Source organism: Sarcophilus harrisii, chromosome 3 (assembly GCF_902635505.1).
Source record: "Sarcophilus harrisii chromosome 3, mSarHar1.11, whole genome shotgun sequence".
In the NCBI taxonomy this organism is placed as follows: Eukaryota; Metazoa; Chordata; class Mammalia; order Dasyuromorphia; family Dasyuridae; genus Sarcophilus; species Sarcophilus harrisii.
The window spans coordinates 216,913,618-216,929,622 of NC_045428.1; the positions used below are offsets into that span (position 1 = coordinate 216,913,618).

The following is a 16,005-nucleotide window of genomic DNA, read 5'->3' on the forward strand; positions in this document are numbered from 1 at the left end:
AAAAAATTTGCTTTATTTAAGAATGAAAAAAATATATTTAGATTTTTTCAATTAAAATCTAACTAGGTTTTTCTTTTTAGAAAATATATCTACGAATAAGGAAATATATTTCCAAGTTTAAGTCATCATATAAGGGAATCTTCACAATCTTCTTATATTTTGGGGAGTTTTGATTTAGCTTTTTGGAGAGCTACAGAATTTAAAAATATCTTCCCTTTTGACATCACTCAACTAATCCTCTATCTATCCTGCTATTTTAAAATAGAGCCTATGGTTGGTAGGTGGGAAATGATCTAAATTCAGTCTTCTCTTTGAAAAGACAAATTGGGAAGGAGCACTTTAATATTTAATAATAATAATTCTAATTCAGGTAAATTTGAGTGGGTATCAAACAAAATGTAAATATAATTGGCAAAAGATTTTCATCTTTTCCTATGATTTACCATAGGAACTTTTACCATAATTTGGTTCATGATAATAAATTTTTTCTCAAAATGGAAAGGCTATATTTAAAAGTTCAAAGAATATACCATTTCCCTTCTACTGAAAGTGCCCTTTAAAAAGGAATTTAGGAAATTTGATTTTTAAGCCATTTATTCAGTTATAGTGAACATCCATAAAAGATCAAAACTGATTGTCACATAGAGCTTCTTAAGTTTAAAGTCTCCTGACTTTGCCACCTGTTATATAGGGCAGGTTAACTCTTTCAAATTATTATTACATAAAATATGGGAAATCCAGAGTATCCCGTTTCTTTCCCCTCCAACTTAAATATGAATAGCGCTTAATTAATATTGAGGGTTGTAATTAGGTGTAATTAGGTCATTCAAATTAGGTTTCTTTCCTACTGGTTAATTGCAAAAACTCATTCTGTAGAAGAGAAATGATTAGTGATTTCTGGAATCATTTTGCTCCTGTAGCTTTAAAAGATGAGAGCTTTTCCATGCCATAAATGAGTAAGTCTATCCTATATGTACACATTTTCTTCTCCTACTAATTCATCTTTCCAATTAATTGTCGTTATTGTTGTACATCCCATCAAGAGTTCCCTGATAACTTGTCAACCTAGGATATTCTTCCTGATGGAAATGTTGACTTCATCCAAATATGATGATAAAGAAATTTTAATTTTTGAAATTTAAGAAATCGTTTCTGACTGAAATTGAAAAGAACTCTTTCAATTTTCTTTCTAAAGCATTTGGATGTCAAAAATAGAACGTATCAGAAGATGCAAAAGGAGATTACAAAGCTCAAAGGAGACCCAGAAAGAGACAACGAAAATTAGAAGAGTTTTGCATACAGCAGTTCTAGAACATCCTATTTTAATAGGAATATTTATTCAAATTTGTTGTGATTGTTATTTAGTTTCCAATAAAATTTCGATATATTTTCCCCACAGCTCTTTAGTGTGCCTTTTATTTTATTGTATTCTTATCTGAAAATGATGCAGTTCATATTTCTGGCTTTGGGGGGTTTATGCCCTAATATATGGTCAGTTTTTATATAGGTGTCATGTACTATTGAGAAAACGGTAGTAATGGTTTGGAGAAAAATCCAACAACTTGACAACTCCTTATAAAATATATTTAGTGAAATGAAAAACTATTTAGAAGTAAGCAACTTCTAAAACATAAATTTGATGAAATGGATAAAGAAAACTCCATAAAAATATATTTGGCAAAATGGAAAAAAAAAATGTACCACTTCACAACTCTCAACTTTGCTGAGAAAACAGGAAAAGATAGTGATGAATGTTGAAGAGAATGTGGGAAAACTGGGACACTAATGCATTGTTGGTAGGTTTGTGAAAAGATGTATTCTGGAGAGTAATTTCAAAAAAATGCCCAAAGGGAAATTGTGCAAGCCCTTGGATTCAGTAGTGAATTTATTGGGTCTGTATGCGAAAGAGCCAAAAGGACACATGTGTAAAAATGTTTGTAACAGTCCTTTTTGTAGTGGTAAGAACTTAAACATTGTGTGTATGCTCCTCAGTTGAGGAAAAGTTGAATAAGCTATGGTATATGAATGTATTGGGATATTATTGTTCGCTAAGAAATGATGATGGAGGGGGGACCATTCTGGGAAGATAGCAGAGTAGGTTAATTTCAAATTCTCCAAATTTCCTGTTCCACAAAGAGAACAACTTTTCACTTCAAGATGGACATAGACTAGTGAAAAATTAAGATGACTTGAGGCAGAACAGGGTTTCTCCAGTTACAACTTGATAAATCTGAAAAAAAGATCCCTGGCCAGAATTAACCAGTGTGAGGAGCAGATAGTTCATAGCTAGAACAGAGAATATTCAAGTGGGGAGCCCTGGGGCTAGCTGCCTTTGGCTGGAACCTCAGCAGGACCCAAAGAAACTTTCATTTATCAGATGACTTGTAAAGTTTAACTTTGAGTACAGCCTAGTGAGGGAACTTCAAATGATAGGGAACACAGGCCTGGCTGGTGGGGTTGCAGGGACAAGCCCCAAGGTGAGAAGAAACCAGCACACCTGTGAGTGCAGGTGCTTTCAGTGGGCAGGGATGGTGCTGGATGCAGGCACTTGTTGAAGGATGGAGCTCTTAGTTTGGGGTTCTAGTTTGGACAGTAGAGCTCAAGTTAAGTTAAATGCATCATATCCCCACCACTCAATTAGAGGTGCTTAGGCTTATAGCTAATTTAAACAAGAATAAACTTGCAAAAAACAACCCCACCATAGTAATGTATTATGGGAACAGGGAAGACCGGGTTCATCTTCAGAGGATAACAGTGAAATAAAAAAGTTTCAACCCAAAGAGTAATACAAAATGGCTCCAAGCCCAAAGAGAATTTACAAAAGAACTCAAAGAATTTAAAAATCTAATGAGAGACATTGAGGCAAATATTAAAAACTAAAAAGAAAAAAAATGAAAAAGTTAAACTAGAAAAGGAGATAGAATCTCAACACATAAAAATAACTTGGATAAGGAGAATCCAGTAAGGGTATGAGAGATCAAGAAGCAACCAAACAGATTTTAGAGAATGATAAAAGTAGGTCAGAATGTGAAACACCTTATGAGAGAGTATTACACCTGGAGAACAGATCAAGAGAAACTGAACTACCTGAAAGCTGTGACCAAAAAAAAAAAAAAAAAAAAAAAAAGACTTTAACACAATTATTCAAGAAATAATCCAAGAAAACTGTCCTGCAGTAATATTGATGAGGGCAGGGTAGCGAAGGAGAGGTGTGGCAGGAATGGGTGAGAGTTTCCTTGTTCTCCAAGGCATGGGTTTGCAGTGAAGGAAATTCACTTACTCAAAAGCTGTGATTTAAAAAAAAAAAAAAAAAGCTTTTATTATAAGAGACACCAAAATAAAGGTTTCTTAGTTGGCAATATCATTCTTGAGAGAGAAGTGATTTTGCAAAGAGACACTTTCTGAAGGCCTATTTTATACAGGAATCTAAGAATAGGTAAGACCATTTGAATTTGTATATGAAAAGAGACTTTTTCTGGAGATTCATCTTCCTGTTTCCAGAGGGTGTGAGACCATTTGAGTTTGTATATGAAAAGAGACATTCTCTGAAGACTCATCCTGTCTCCAGAGGATGCAAGACCATTTGAGTTTGTGTAATTTTTTGTTGATGATTTTACATAACTTTACAGGGCTGTCTCAGGTCAGCATTTTACTCTGATCCAAAGTACATGAGGAGAAAGTGGAAACAGAAAAAAAAATGCACCAATCACCACCTCAAAGAGATCCCTTTTGGAAAACACAGGGATATTATCAAATTTCAAAACCTGCAGATCAAAGAAAATTTTGCAAGGAAAAAAAAAACATTCAAATGCCTTGATGCTACCAGTAGAATTGTGCAGAATTTATTATTAGCCATAATAACATACTGCTGGACCTGTAATATATACTGACTATCAAAAGAATTGCTATTGTGGCTAAAAATATATCTAGCAAAAATATATTGAAAAAAATGGACATTCAACAAACTTCCAGTTTTTCAGGACTTTCTATCAACCAAAATTAAACTTAATAGAAAATTTAACACGTAAAAACCAATATCTAAAGAAGCAATTGCAAAGAAAACATGGATAAAATTTTTTCTTATATAAGATATAGATGAAATGTTAAATAAAGATAATTGTAAAATGTAGATAAAATTGTACCACTTTGAAGCTTGTACCTATACAAAAGAGTGAAGGGAAGGAATATGTCCTTACGTCTCTTCTTTTTGTCTCTATCTCTATATGCATATACCTCTCTTCTCTCAAAATCTTCCTTTTGTTTCAGAAAAGCAAAGAAGAATCAGAAGTGGAAAATGACATTGAAATGGAAAATATCAGTCTACAAGAAAATGGTCAAAAAGAACCGTCACAATAATAGAATGTATCATTGAAGATAAAATATAATTAGTGAGAAAAATATCAACAATGAAGAAATTAATAATATGGAGATTATCACCAAAAACAAACAAACAAGCAAAAATACCCACTGGTTATTCCATCATTTCACTGGTAGGAATTTGGCACAACTCTTGACTTACAGGTACGGTTATATGCAATTAATAGGATTTCTGAACTGTGGAATTTTTAAAATAAACAATGTGGCAGCATTTTGGTGAAGTTCTACAAATAGCAATGGGCACCAATTTTACTTCTGTCATCCCTTTCTTGGGAATATACCAGCTGAAGTATAATATGCAAACAACTAAAAAGAGAAATTATGTTCCAATAAAGTTTCTATTAGTATTCCTTTCTCAATTCAAAATCAGGAGATACAATGCCTGACAAGTTGAGAACGTGAAAAAATTTTAGATCATATACTAGAAATTAAAATTGATCATTATGAAGAAAATCTAGAAACATATCTGCATTGTTTTGATCATAAAAAACATAAAACCAGAATATTTTATGTTAGTCCAGAAACTATCCACAATGAACATAGATATGTTCAATTAAAAAATAAAATACAAATAGTGATGGAGAAAATATCAGAAGGACACACAAGAGAATGACTGATAAGCAGTTGTTTATTTTATATATAAATGTAAATGAATGTAATGTGGTATTCAGTATTTCTGCAACTATTATCAGGAAGATAATTGAGATAGAAGTCAAACCTCTTGGTAATCAAGTAAGAACAATCACCACTTCAAAAAAGAAAACCAAAAACACTGTTGCTTTTGTTATCCAGAGAAAATAAAATCAAAGAGGGAAAATGTTAAGAAAAAGACATTTGGAAAAGAGAACTGAGGAATACAGAGTAATCACAGAAATATATGCAATGGTGAGTAGATTCGATTCATGGTTTCTTTCCTGTTTTGTGAATGATGTATCTTTTCCCCCCATTTCATGTAAAACGTATTTTAAAATCAGGTTTTTTTGTAATTCTAAGTGGTAATTTTTATCTTTCTCTTTGGGTTCCTCTCCCTAGGATATTAAATGGTATTAATCATGGATGTGCAGTCATGCAAAATGTTTTTTTTCCATATTGTTTTTATGTTGTGAAAGAAAATATTGACAACCCCCCCAAAAAAAAAAGAGAAAGGAAAAAAATGAAATGAAAAATAACATGCTTTGATCTGCATTTAAAGTCCATCAGTTCTCTGTATGTGCATAGCATTTTTCATCATGGGTTCTCTGGAATTGTCTTAGTTTATTGTATTATGGAGAATTGCTAAGTCATTCATAGTTGAATACTTTGCAATGTTGCTATTTCTGTGTACAATGTTTGTTTCTGCTCAGTTCATTTTAAATTAGTTCACATAATTCTTTCCAAGTTTTTTTCTGAAATCAGCATGCTCATCATTTCTTATACCACACAAGCAATCCATAAAAATTACATACTACAGCATGTTCTGCAATTTCCCATCTGATTTATATAACCTCAGTTTCAACCACTGCATTTCCACAAACAGAATAGGTAAAGATATATTTGGAAATATCTTTTTTTATAAAAGGAATATCATATAGTAGTGATATTGCTGAATTAAAGGGGATGGAGAATTTTATCTTTTTTTACACCTTTGAATTAATTTCCAGCATATTTGAATCAGTTTATACCTCCATCAACTGTGTTCATGTCACAGTTTCCCCACATTCCTCCAACATTTACCAAACTTAATTTATTTTGCTTTTTTTTCTAATCTTTGGTGTTTTTATGGCATATTTTCACGTGACTACACATGAGTTTGGATTCTTCATCTGAAAACTGTTTAGAATCATTGAGTATTTATCAATTGGGAAAGGACTCCTATTCCCATAAAACTGGTCAACTTCTTTATATATTTGAGAACTAATGTTCTCTGTCCCTTTTTTGGCTGTGGATGTCCCTTACCACTACTCCATGACAGAAAGGAAATTATATTTTACATGAAGAATTAATCTTCCTTACTTAGCCATGCTTCCAGGGCTCATCTAATTAAACTATTTATGATGCTGTTTTAAACCTACTTAGTGTCTAAATGTTTTTCCATTTTTGTTGTAGTTTGTCTAAGACAAGGAGCCCTTCTCCTACTAACTTGTATTCTTGGATTCCTTGAATAATAGAGAGAGAATAGAGAAACAATTGACTTGTTTCTCAGATCTTGGTTCTCCAGCCTATTTTCTTCATCGGCCTATCTTTTTTCTTTTCCTTTTTTTCTCTATGACCCAAGAATATTAATGAAAACTGTTTTGGAATATAGTTTGTCTTGTGAATATAATGAGCTCTTTTTGAGTGAAAAACTTCAACAGCTATTTCATTGACAAATCAGCTTTTTCTCAGTTTTGTAGTGCCTTGCTTCTATTCCACTTTTGAACTGCATTCCCACATACAGATTCTACCCCTTCCTAACTTAATATTTCTCTTTTCTGGTGCCATTTCTATCTAATTGTGGACCTTTCATTTTTCTACACTGGATCATCATTTATCTTCCACTCAATGAGATCGAGTGTCTTCTAACATTCTGTATCATGTCCTTTCTCTTTCTGATCTCATGACTTCTTTGGGAGTAAACAATTATGTCTCCATAGAAAATTCCCAGATCTACAGAAATTAAAATGCACTGTCAGTTTCTTGAGTTTCACGTTCAGTCAATCAATCAATCAATCTATCAGTCAATCAACATGCATTCTGATCCTCCACGCATTCTAATTCTAATCTTTCTCCAAAACCTCCCTTTCCACTACATTTTATTCCTTTTATTGAGGATGCTTCCTACTGCTCAGTCATCTAGATCTCTGTACCCAAAAATTTTTTTTCCTCTTCATTCTCCCTCAATATATGTATATATCATCATAATAGTTCTGAAATCATGTCACTTTTTGTTTTGTAACATATCTGGTACTTATGACTTTCCCCCCTATTCTCAGTAATACTAATTTTGGAAATAAATGGCTTTTCATATTTCTTGAATTCACCACAACATCACTTAATTGTTCCATCTCCCACTAAAAGTTTCCATATGCAACCTAAATGAAACCAACCAATCCAGAAAATACATCCAGGAAAGATAATCTAAGGATTTTAGGACTACTTGATAGCAATGATTTTTTAAAAAGAGCTTGAACATTATCTTTCAAGGAATCATCAAATAAAACTGTCCAAGTATCCTGTCTTATGATTTCTAAGCATAAATTACAGGAGGAGAAGTTAAAGAGGAAGAGAGCAGTGGCCTAGGACTTACATTTCACAAAGGGCTATTCAAGTGAACTGATAAAATATATGGAAGAAGCCACATGTGGGAGCAGTATCACAAAAACCTAGACAGGAAAGCCTATCCAGTAGAGTAGAAGGATCAACAGTGTCCAAGTTTGCAGAGAAATCAAGAAAGAGAAGGACTAAGAGGATGCCTTTGTTTTTGAACAAACGTCATCATGAGTACCTTGGGATGGAGAGTATAATTTAGTACTGTAGGACATGACAAATTAAAAAAAATTAGAGTAGCCCAGATAAACATTTATCAAACTAACAAAGAATGAAATTAGGAGAATATGATCTATAACTAAAATTCCTGTCAATCAACCCAGCACTGAAAGACTGTGATTCTCATATTAACTGTATTGGAATAATCTTCTCCCTTGCTTAAAAATAGAAAACATATTACATTTCCCTCTATTTAATAAGGTCACTGTGTGTTATAGATATAGAATGTTCTGTATTCATCAGAATCATCATTGCACTTATGGGAATACTTTTTGCTGAATGGTTTATGAAGTGAATGTAAGATTTATTTATTGGTATAACTATGTGTACATATGCACATATCCCATGCATGGGAAATTGTTCAATAGTGCAAGGAAGGGGATAAATATGAGAATGACCAATTTATAAATACATAATATACTAATTCCCTTTATAAAAAAAAAACTTCCCCTCAAAAATAAATGATGTGATGAGTTTTTATAATGCTTACTAGAAGTTTTAAGTAATAGACATTTTGGAAAGAATAGTAAATACATATTATTACCACTTGCTGAAAAAAAAACTTCACTAATTCACTATTCCTAGGAACAAGGGAGTGGCCCTGTCTCTCTACAGAAATATTTATTGCAACACTAATATGAGGATTATTTATTCTTTTTCATTTTTATTCTTTTTTTTTCTACATTTTCCTCACTATATTCCACATTGTTCAGGAGGGTGCACACAAACAGGCCTTGAAGACACCATTTTGAAATACAAATAGGAAAAGTACCCCAGAATTGGACTCTCACTGTGGTATAAATTCTTTTTATTTTTTTAAATTAAATTAAATTAAATTTAAATTATTTTTGTCCTTCAAAAAGATCTCCGTTGTCTTCTTCAAAAGTATTTTTCTTCTCGTTTTTTATTTTCTGAATTCATTTTCTCTGGAAAACAAAAACAGCATTTGTATTTTGTTGGTTTTTAAGTGGGGAGAGTGCTATCTTGGATATCAAGAGTCTTGGCTTTTATCCCTGTTCTTCTACAGATATCGCTGAGTGTACTGAGTATATCATATACCTTTTCTAACATTATCATAATATCGACAATTTCCTATCAGTTATTATCCAGGTGCATTCCCTTTAAACTTCTGTTCATTTATCACTATCTAGATAATATTTCCCTTTTAATCCAAAGTGTAAAAATTAATCTCTATTCTATTATTCTGAGTTTTGGTTTATTTCTTCCTCATATAAATTTGGACATGTTGCTAGAATTTTCTTTTTTCCTTATAGAGATCCATCTCAATTGCTGCTGTTGTTGTTCTTTGTGGATGATCTAGAATGACTTCAGAAAGAAAATGCCAGAATTTCATTAACTTGTCTGGTCTTTTAGTCATCTCTAGGCTTGGGGAGTAACCAAAAGAATAGTACTAGGTTATTTAAACATAACCTCCCTTTTTACTTATTAGCATAATACACTCCTTTTTGGTATTTTCACAATAAAGGGATGAATAACAAAGGGTACAAAGGTGGGGGATATACTTTTTTTTTTGTAAATTCACAAGGATACTGTCACAATTATTGCCAGAAACATTTCATCTTTCTGAAATCCCATTAGTATGACATAACTATACCTTTGTTCCAAAGTTAAATGAATGTGGAAATTTCATAAAGATGTTTCTTGTCCATTAAATTTTCTTTTCTGGTGATATCTTCATTCTCAATATTTTTCTTTAAGGAAAAACATTTTTAGAAAAAGAAATAAAATTATTTTAAAGAAATGAAAATTCACATATTTGAGCTGAGACTAACTTGAGGTTCTATGATAATTTTTTTTCAAGCAGAAAATATTTCTGGAGGAAATAAACTTTCTTTTCTAGCACCCCTCATGGAAGAACCTGTGAATATGCAATATAAAATGTGAATCAACTTCAAAAGAGTGCAGTTGCAATCAAGAAAAAGTCAGTATTTCTTAAACAGTCAATCTAATATACCAAGAAACCCAGTGCCCCTACAACATGTCAAATTTACAAACACAGAAAGAATATCCTATAGGATTTCTTTAATTTTAATTTCATGCTCAATGAAAACAATTTTGTAAACATAAAAGAACAAATATGATCCAAAAAAAGAGATGTGAGGTGAGACTCCCAACCCTCACTCCTTTGCAAAGGAGGATGAAATGCAAGGTGGTACAACATAGCTTATATTTATTCAATTAATTCACTGATTTTAACAATTGTTTTCTGTTTGATTTTAACAATTGTTTTCTGTTTGTTTGTTTTCGCTTTTATATTAGAACAAAGTGTGTGGGGAACTCTGAGAGAGAGGTGTCACACTAGGAGAAACTTGTTCTGTTTAAAAAAACACAACCTGTAAAAATTTCTTTCAAACAGTGTTTTCAAAAGCCCAGGCAAGAAGTGATAGGAGTTTAAATAGTTTAAATAAAAGAAAGTAATCTTCCTGTGACAATAGAGAAAGTAGTAAATGCAAAAGAATCAAAAGTAACAAAATTTGATAACTGACAAGATGGGCTATAGATATAAATGAAGTTACAAGCAGAGATCAATGACTTTAGGCAATGCAGTCCTCTCTTCCTCCCCTCACACTCTTCCCATCAGGATAAAACACTGAAGCTTCATGGTTAAAACCCTGTGAGGAAGTGCTTGGTAATTGAAAATCTTTTGTATCCTATCCATCATGATGAGCCACTACTGAGACTTGATAATTGTCTGGTCAGTGACTCATCAAGGAAACTGTGCCTTTTAGTGCATGCATGTGGGAGATAAGGAAAATTAATAAATGCATTCTAAGGCTCTCTTATTTCATTTTTGGTCAGATTTCCTTTTCTGTCAAAATCTCCACTTTTCTATTGTCTCAAATAAAGAAATGATCCCAGGAACTTTCTAAGGAATATGATGAATCCCATGACTGAGCCTCTCAGCTTTCAGGAAAACAAATCTGGATCGCTCCATTGAGTAGAGAGGACATATGCTACAGACTGAAAATGCTGCATACTCTTGTCAGATGCAAATCTATTGGCAGGTTGTACTGAACTGTTTGTCCATGATGTATAGAGGCAGGTATACTTGTGTAGCTATGTATATGTGTATATATGTATATGCATGTGTCTTTGCATTACAGAGAACTGTTCAGTGGTCAGTTTGTGTGAATCTGAGAATTGCATATTATCAATAAACACTACATATTCCACAATGCAATTAATACCTTCTATACCATGTTTACTCCTGTTTCAAATCTTGACACTAGGAACAGAGGTTTGTAATAATGGAGAATATATACTGTTATGGCTAATTGAAAAGAATACTATTTACAAAGGTTTGAAAAGAATTTTGCAATTCAGAATTCATAGGAATAGGATTTATCGTCTTGCTGCAAAAACATCTGCAAAAAAAAAATGTTGGAGGCATTGCTTTTATTTCCTTTCTTTTTGTTCCTCAAAACCATCATAAACATTTCAAGAGAATACACACAAAAAGGCCCCAAAATAAATCCTTGTAGAATTGAAATGGGAAAAGTATGCATGAATTGGATTTTCTCACCACAGCACACATCTCTTTCATGTCATTCAGAAATCTCTCTGTTTTCTCTTCTAAAATTGCTGTTTTGATCAGTTCTTGTTTTTTGAGTGCAGTTTCTCTAGAATAACAAAACCAGAACAATGAGTATTTTAAATAGACTAAATGCTGACTTTTGACACTGACACTGACAAATCAATCAGGTATATTGGAATCCATTCACTGGCATCTCTGTAATATTGCCCAACCTCTTATCATGTAATGCCCGAGAAACTGAGCAAGATAGAGATTAGAGAGTATTTAATAATTTATTAAATGGGAGAGATTTACTGGGACCAGATGGATCCATTGTTTGGTCCCAGGGCTGAATGAGACTATCATCTCCAAGAATCCAGCAAACAATGAGAGTTCTCAATGACATATATATACACATGGCTCAGACTCAGGATGGTAGGCTGAGGCAGGGGCAGAGTCAGGGTACTGAGAGCAGGAACAGGATCCTGACAGGGTGGGGTGAGCCTCCGGAGAGGGGGAGAGACATCTTGATGAGATGGTATCTGACACTCCAGTAGCTTAGGGTGGGGAGAGGCATTCTGATATTCTAAAACATAACATTTTTTATCCTTATCAAATATTCTGATAAAGAGGGAGGGGGAGTTTTGCAGGAGTGAGAAGCAGAGAAACTGAGTTAGGTCAGGATAATTAGAGAAACTGAGAACTGTAGCATAACAGTCATTCAATTGTGTGTTCACTTGAACATTTTGTCCATTAGTCATTGTCTCTTTTAATTCTAAATATAATTATTCCATTATGGGTAGTTCCCAAAGTAATGGATACACTCTTATTCTAATTTGGTCTTTAGTACTCGTAAAGAATTCACAACATGCTTTCCAGAATTTTTCCTTTTCTCAAATCGATTGATTTCAATTCCTGATATTATTTTAGGTTGATAATCTAGAATTTCCTCCAACACTCAATTTGTCAGGCCTTTAAATCAACTCAAGACTTTTGGAATGACAAAAGAATATCAATAGAAATGTTATCTGAATATATTTTTCTTTGTACAAACATTCAGTTTGGTATATTCCCAGTAAAGGGCTAAGCACAATATAGGGACTATACATTGTAATTTTTATATAACTTCATCAAGATATTTTCCCTTTTTGTCTCCATAAGAAATTCTAACATTGTGAAATCCCACTAGTAGAACATATGTGTACCCAATTTTCCACAGAGGTGCTAGAGTCAAAGAACTTTGATTAATGTTTGCATTTTTGGTGTCATTTTTCTCCTCAGCAACGTTTGCCTCTTCTGGAATAAAGTTTGCTTACTGAAAGGGGAAAAATAGATTTTTAGAAAGAACAAAATAAAATATATATTTTAAAAAGCAATGCCAGACTTCCAGCCAAGATAGCAGCAAGGAGGCACACAGCTGTGTAAGCTCTGCATTTTCTCTCAGAATCCATCTCATTACAAGCCTCTGAATTAATGCCTGACTGAAAAAAAAACCCACAAACAGTTACCAAGAGAAGACATCCTTGACAATCGCCAGAAAAGGTCTGTTTTTGCTCGAGGGTGGGATGGTTTTAGATTGGGCACAGGCTGAGGGCAGCAGCAGCGAGAGCTCAGCAGGCAGCTCACAGCCAAGCAGACTGGAGGGGGTTGGGGTGTGATCTGAGCCGTCTCTGCGGGGAGAGTTTCACTACAGGATTGGATACTTTGCCCTGGCAGCAAGTCAGTAGCCCAGCAGAGAAGCTAAAAACACCGGGGGTGAAGAATACAACCCTAAACAGCTGGAGTTCCTTGGGACCGGCCACCCCTCCCCCACAGCATCTCAGCACGCTCTCAGAGTCTCAGAGCACAGGTTCAGCACAGTCCTGCTAGTGCCTCGCTGCCAACCCTGGAGTCTGTAGAGGAAGCTCCGTAACGCCACCCAGCACCTCCCCCAAAAGGCAGATTCCATTTGAGGTTTTTTTCCTTTTTTTTCTTTACTAGTTTGTCTCTAATTCTTCTCTGACAAAATGAGCAAAAAGTTGAAAAGGACCTTAACGATTGACAGCTTTTATACGGAGAGAGAACAGACTCTAAACCCTGAGGAGACTAAAAGCAGACTGTCCCCAGGTGAATCCCCACATGAGGAGATCATCTGTTCTTCAGCACAGGTGAATCTCATAGAAGAAATTAAAAAGGCTCTCACAAGAGAGCTAGAAGAAAAATGGGAAAAGGAGAGGGAGGCTTGGCAAGAGAGTCTGGAGAAGTCATCCCACTCATTTAGAGACAAAGTGGATAAAGAAATCAAATCCTTGAAAAATAGGATTAGTGAACTGGAAACAGAAAATGGCTCTCTAAAGAATAAAATTGGCGAAATGGAAAAACATTCCATAGAACAAATTGGACAATTAGAAAAAGATATAAAAAAAGTGAGTGAAGAAAACACTTCATTGAAAATCAGAATAGAACAAATGGAATTGAATGACTCGAGGAGACAAGAAGAATCAGTCAAGCAAGACAAAAAAAAACAAACAATGGAGAAAAATGTGAAATACCTTCTGGGGAAAACAACAGACCTGGAAAACAGGTCTAGGAGAGACAATCTGAGAATCATTGGACTCCCAGAAAAATACGATGAAAAAAAGAGCCTGGACACTCTTTTCCAGGAAATTATCAAAGAGAACTGCCTAGAAGTCGTAGAAACAGAGGGTAAAATAGACATTGAAAGGATTCACTGATCACCCACTGAAAGGGATCCTAAAATCAAAACACCAAGAAATATAGTGGCCAAATACCAGAATCCTCAAACAAAGGAAAAAATACTCCAAGCGGCTAGAAAAACCTAATACAAATATAGAGGAGCCACAATAAGGATCACCCAAGATCTAGCAGCATCCACATTAAAAGATGGAAGGGCCTGGAATATGATATTCCGAAAGGCTAAGGAACTCGGTATGCAACCAAAAATAACTTACCCAGCCAGAATGAGCATCTTTTTTCAGGGAAGAAGATGGTCATTCAATGAAATAAGTAAATTTCACCTTTTTTGGTGAAAAAACCAGAACTTAACAAGAAGTTTGATCTGCAAATATAGAACTCAAGAAAACCTAAGAAGGTAAAAAGAAATCTTGGGAACTATATTTCTGCTGTAAAGATGTATAAAAAATACATGTATACCTTTGTTCTAGAAATCAGAGGTGGAAAGGACATTGTATCAGAAAAAGGGTAAAGTGGGGGTACTATATCTCACAAAGAGGCAAAGGAAACCTATTATATCTGAGAGAAAGAATGGAGGGAGATGGATATAGTGGGTATTTTGCTGCCATAAGAATTAACTTTAAGAGAAATTTTAGATATATTCATTGTATGGTGAAACTTTTCCCATCTCATTGAAAAGTGAGAAGGGAAAGGTGAAAAGGGAAGGAATAAGCTAAGCAGAAGGGAATACAGAAACTGTGAGGGAAAGGAGTAAGGTAGGGGGAGGAACTCTAAGGTGGGGAGGAGTGACACTAAAAAGGGAGGGCTGTGAGAAGCAAGTGGTGCTCACAAGTTTAATACTGGGAAGGGGGTCAGTAAGTCAGTAACCCAGCAGAGAAGCTAAAAACACCGCGGGTGAAGAATACAACCCCAAACAGCTGGAGTTCCTTGGGACCGGCCACCCCTCCCCCACAGCGTCTCAGCAGGCTCTCAGAGTCTCAGAGCACAGGTTCTGGAAAGAAGGAAAAGCATAAATAGGTGTTAACAAGATGGCAAGTAATACAGAATTGGTAATTTTAACCATAAATGTGAACGGGGTAAACTCCCCCATAAAGAGGAAGCGATTAGCAGAATGGATTAAAAACCAGAATCCTACAATATGTTGTTTACAGGAAACACACCTGAAACAGGGAGACACATGCAGAATAAAGGTAAAAGGATGGAGCAAAATCTACTATGCTTCAGGTGAAGTCAAAAAAGCAGGGGTAGCCATCCTGATCTCAGATCAAGCAAAACCAAAATTGATCTAATTAAAGAGATAAGGAAGGACACTATATCTTGCTAAAGGGTAGCTATATAATGAAGCAATATCAATATTAAACATATATGCACCAAGTGGTAGATCTAACATCTATTCTTTTTTTTATTTAATAGCCTTTTATTTACAGGATATATGCATGGGTAACTTTACAGCATTAACAATTGCCATACCTCTTGTTCCAATTTTTCACCTCTTACCCCCCCCCTCCCCTAGATGGCAGGATGACCAGTAACATCTAAATTCTTAAACGAGAAATTAAGAGAGCTGCAAGAAGAAATAGACAGCAAAACTATAATAGCGGGAGATCTCAACCTTGCACTCTCAGAATTAGATAAATCAAACCACAAAATAAATAAGAAAGAAGTCAAAGAGGTAAATAGAATACTAGAAAAATTAGATATGATAGACCTCTGGAGAAAACGAAATGGAGACAGAAAGGAGTACACTTTCTTTTCAGCAGTTCATGGAACCTATACAAAAATAGACCATATATTAGGACATAAAAACCTCAAACTCAAATGCAGTAAGGCAGAAATAGTGAATGCATTCTTTTCAGACCATGATGCAATAAAAATGACACTCAACAAAAAGCCAG

At 34.4% G+C, this 16,005-nt stretch overlaps 1 long non-coding RNA gene across 1 annotated transcript; it reads right to left on the reverse strand.

Annotated features, from left to right (window-relative positions):
* Positions 1-8,672: 8,672 nt before the first annotated feature.
* Positions 8,673-9,589, reverse strand: LOC116423085. Its single transcript, XR_004233563.1, has 2 exons — positions 9,497-9,589; positions 8,673-8,807 (listed from the first exon to the last, which is right to left on the reverse strand). It is a non-coding gene; the product is annotated as an uncharacterized LOC116423085 (long non-coding RNA).
* Between the last annotated feature and the right edge of the window lie 6,416 nt (positions 9,590-16,005).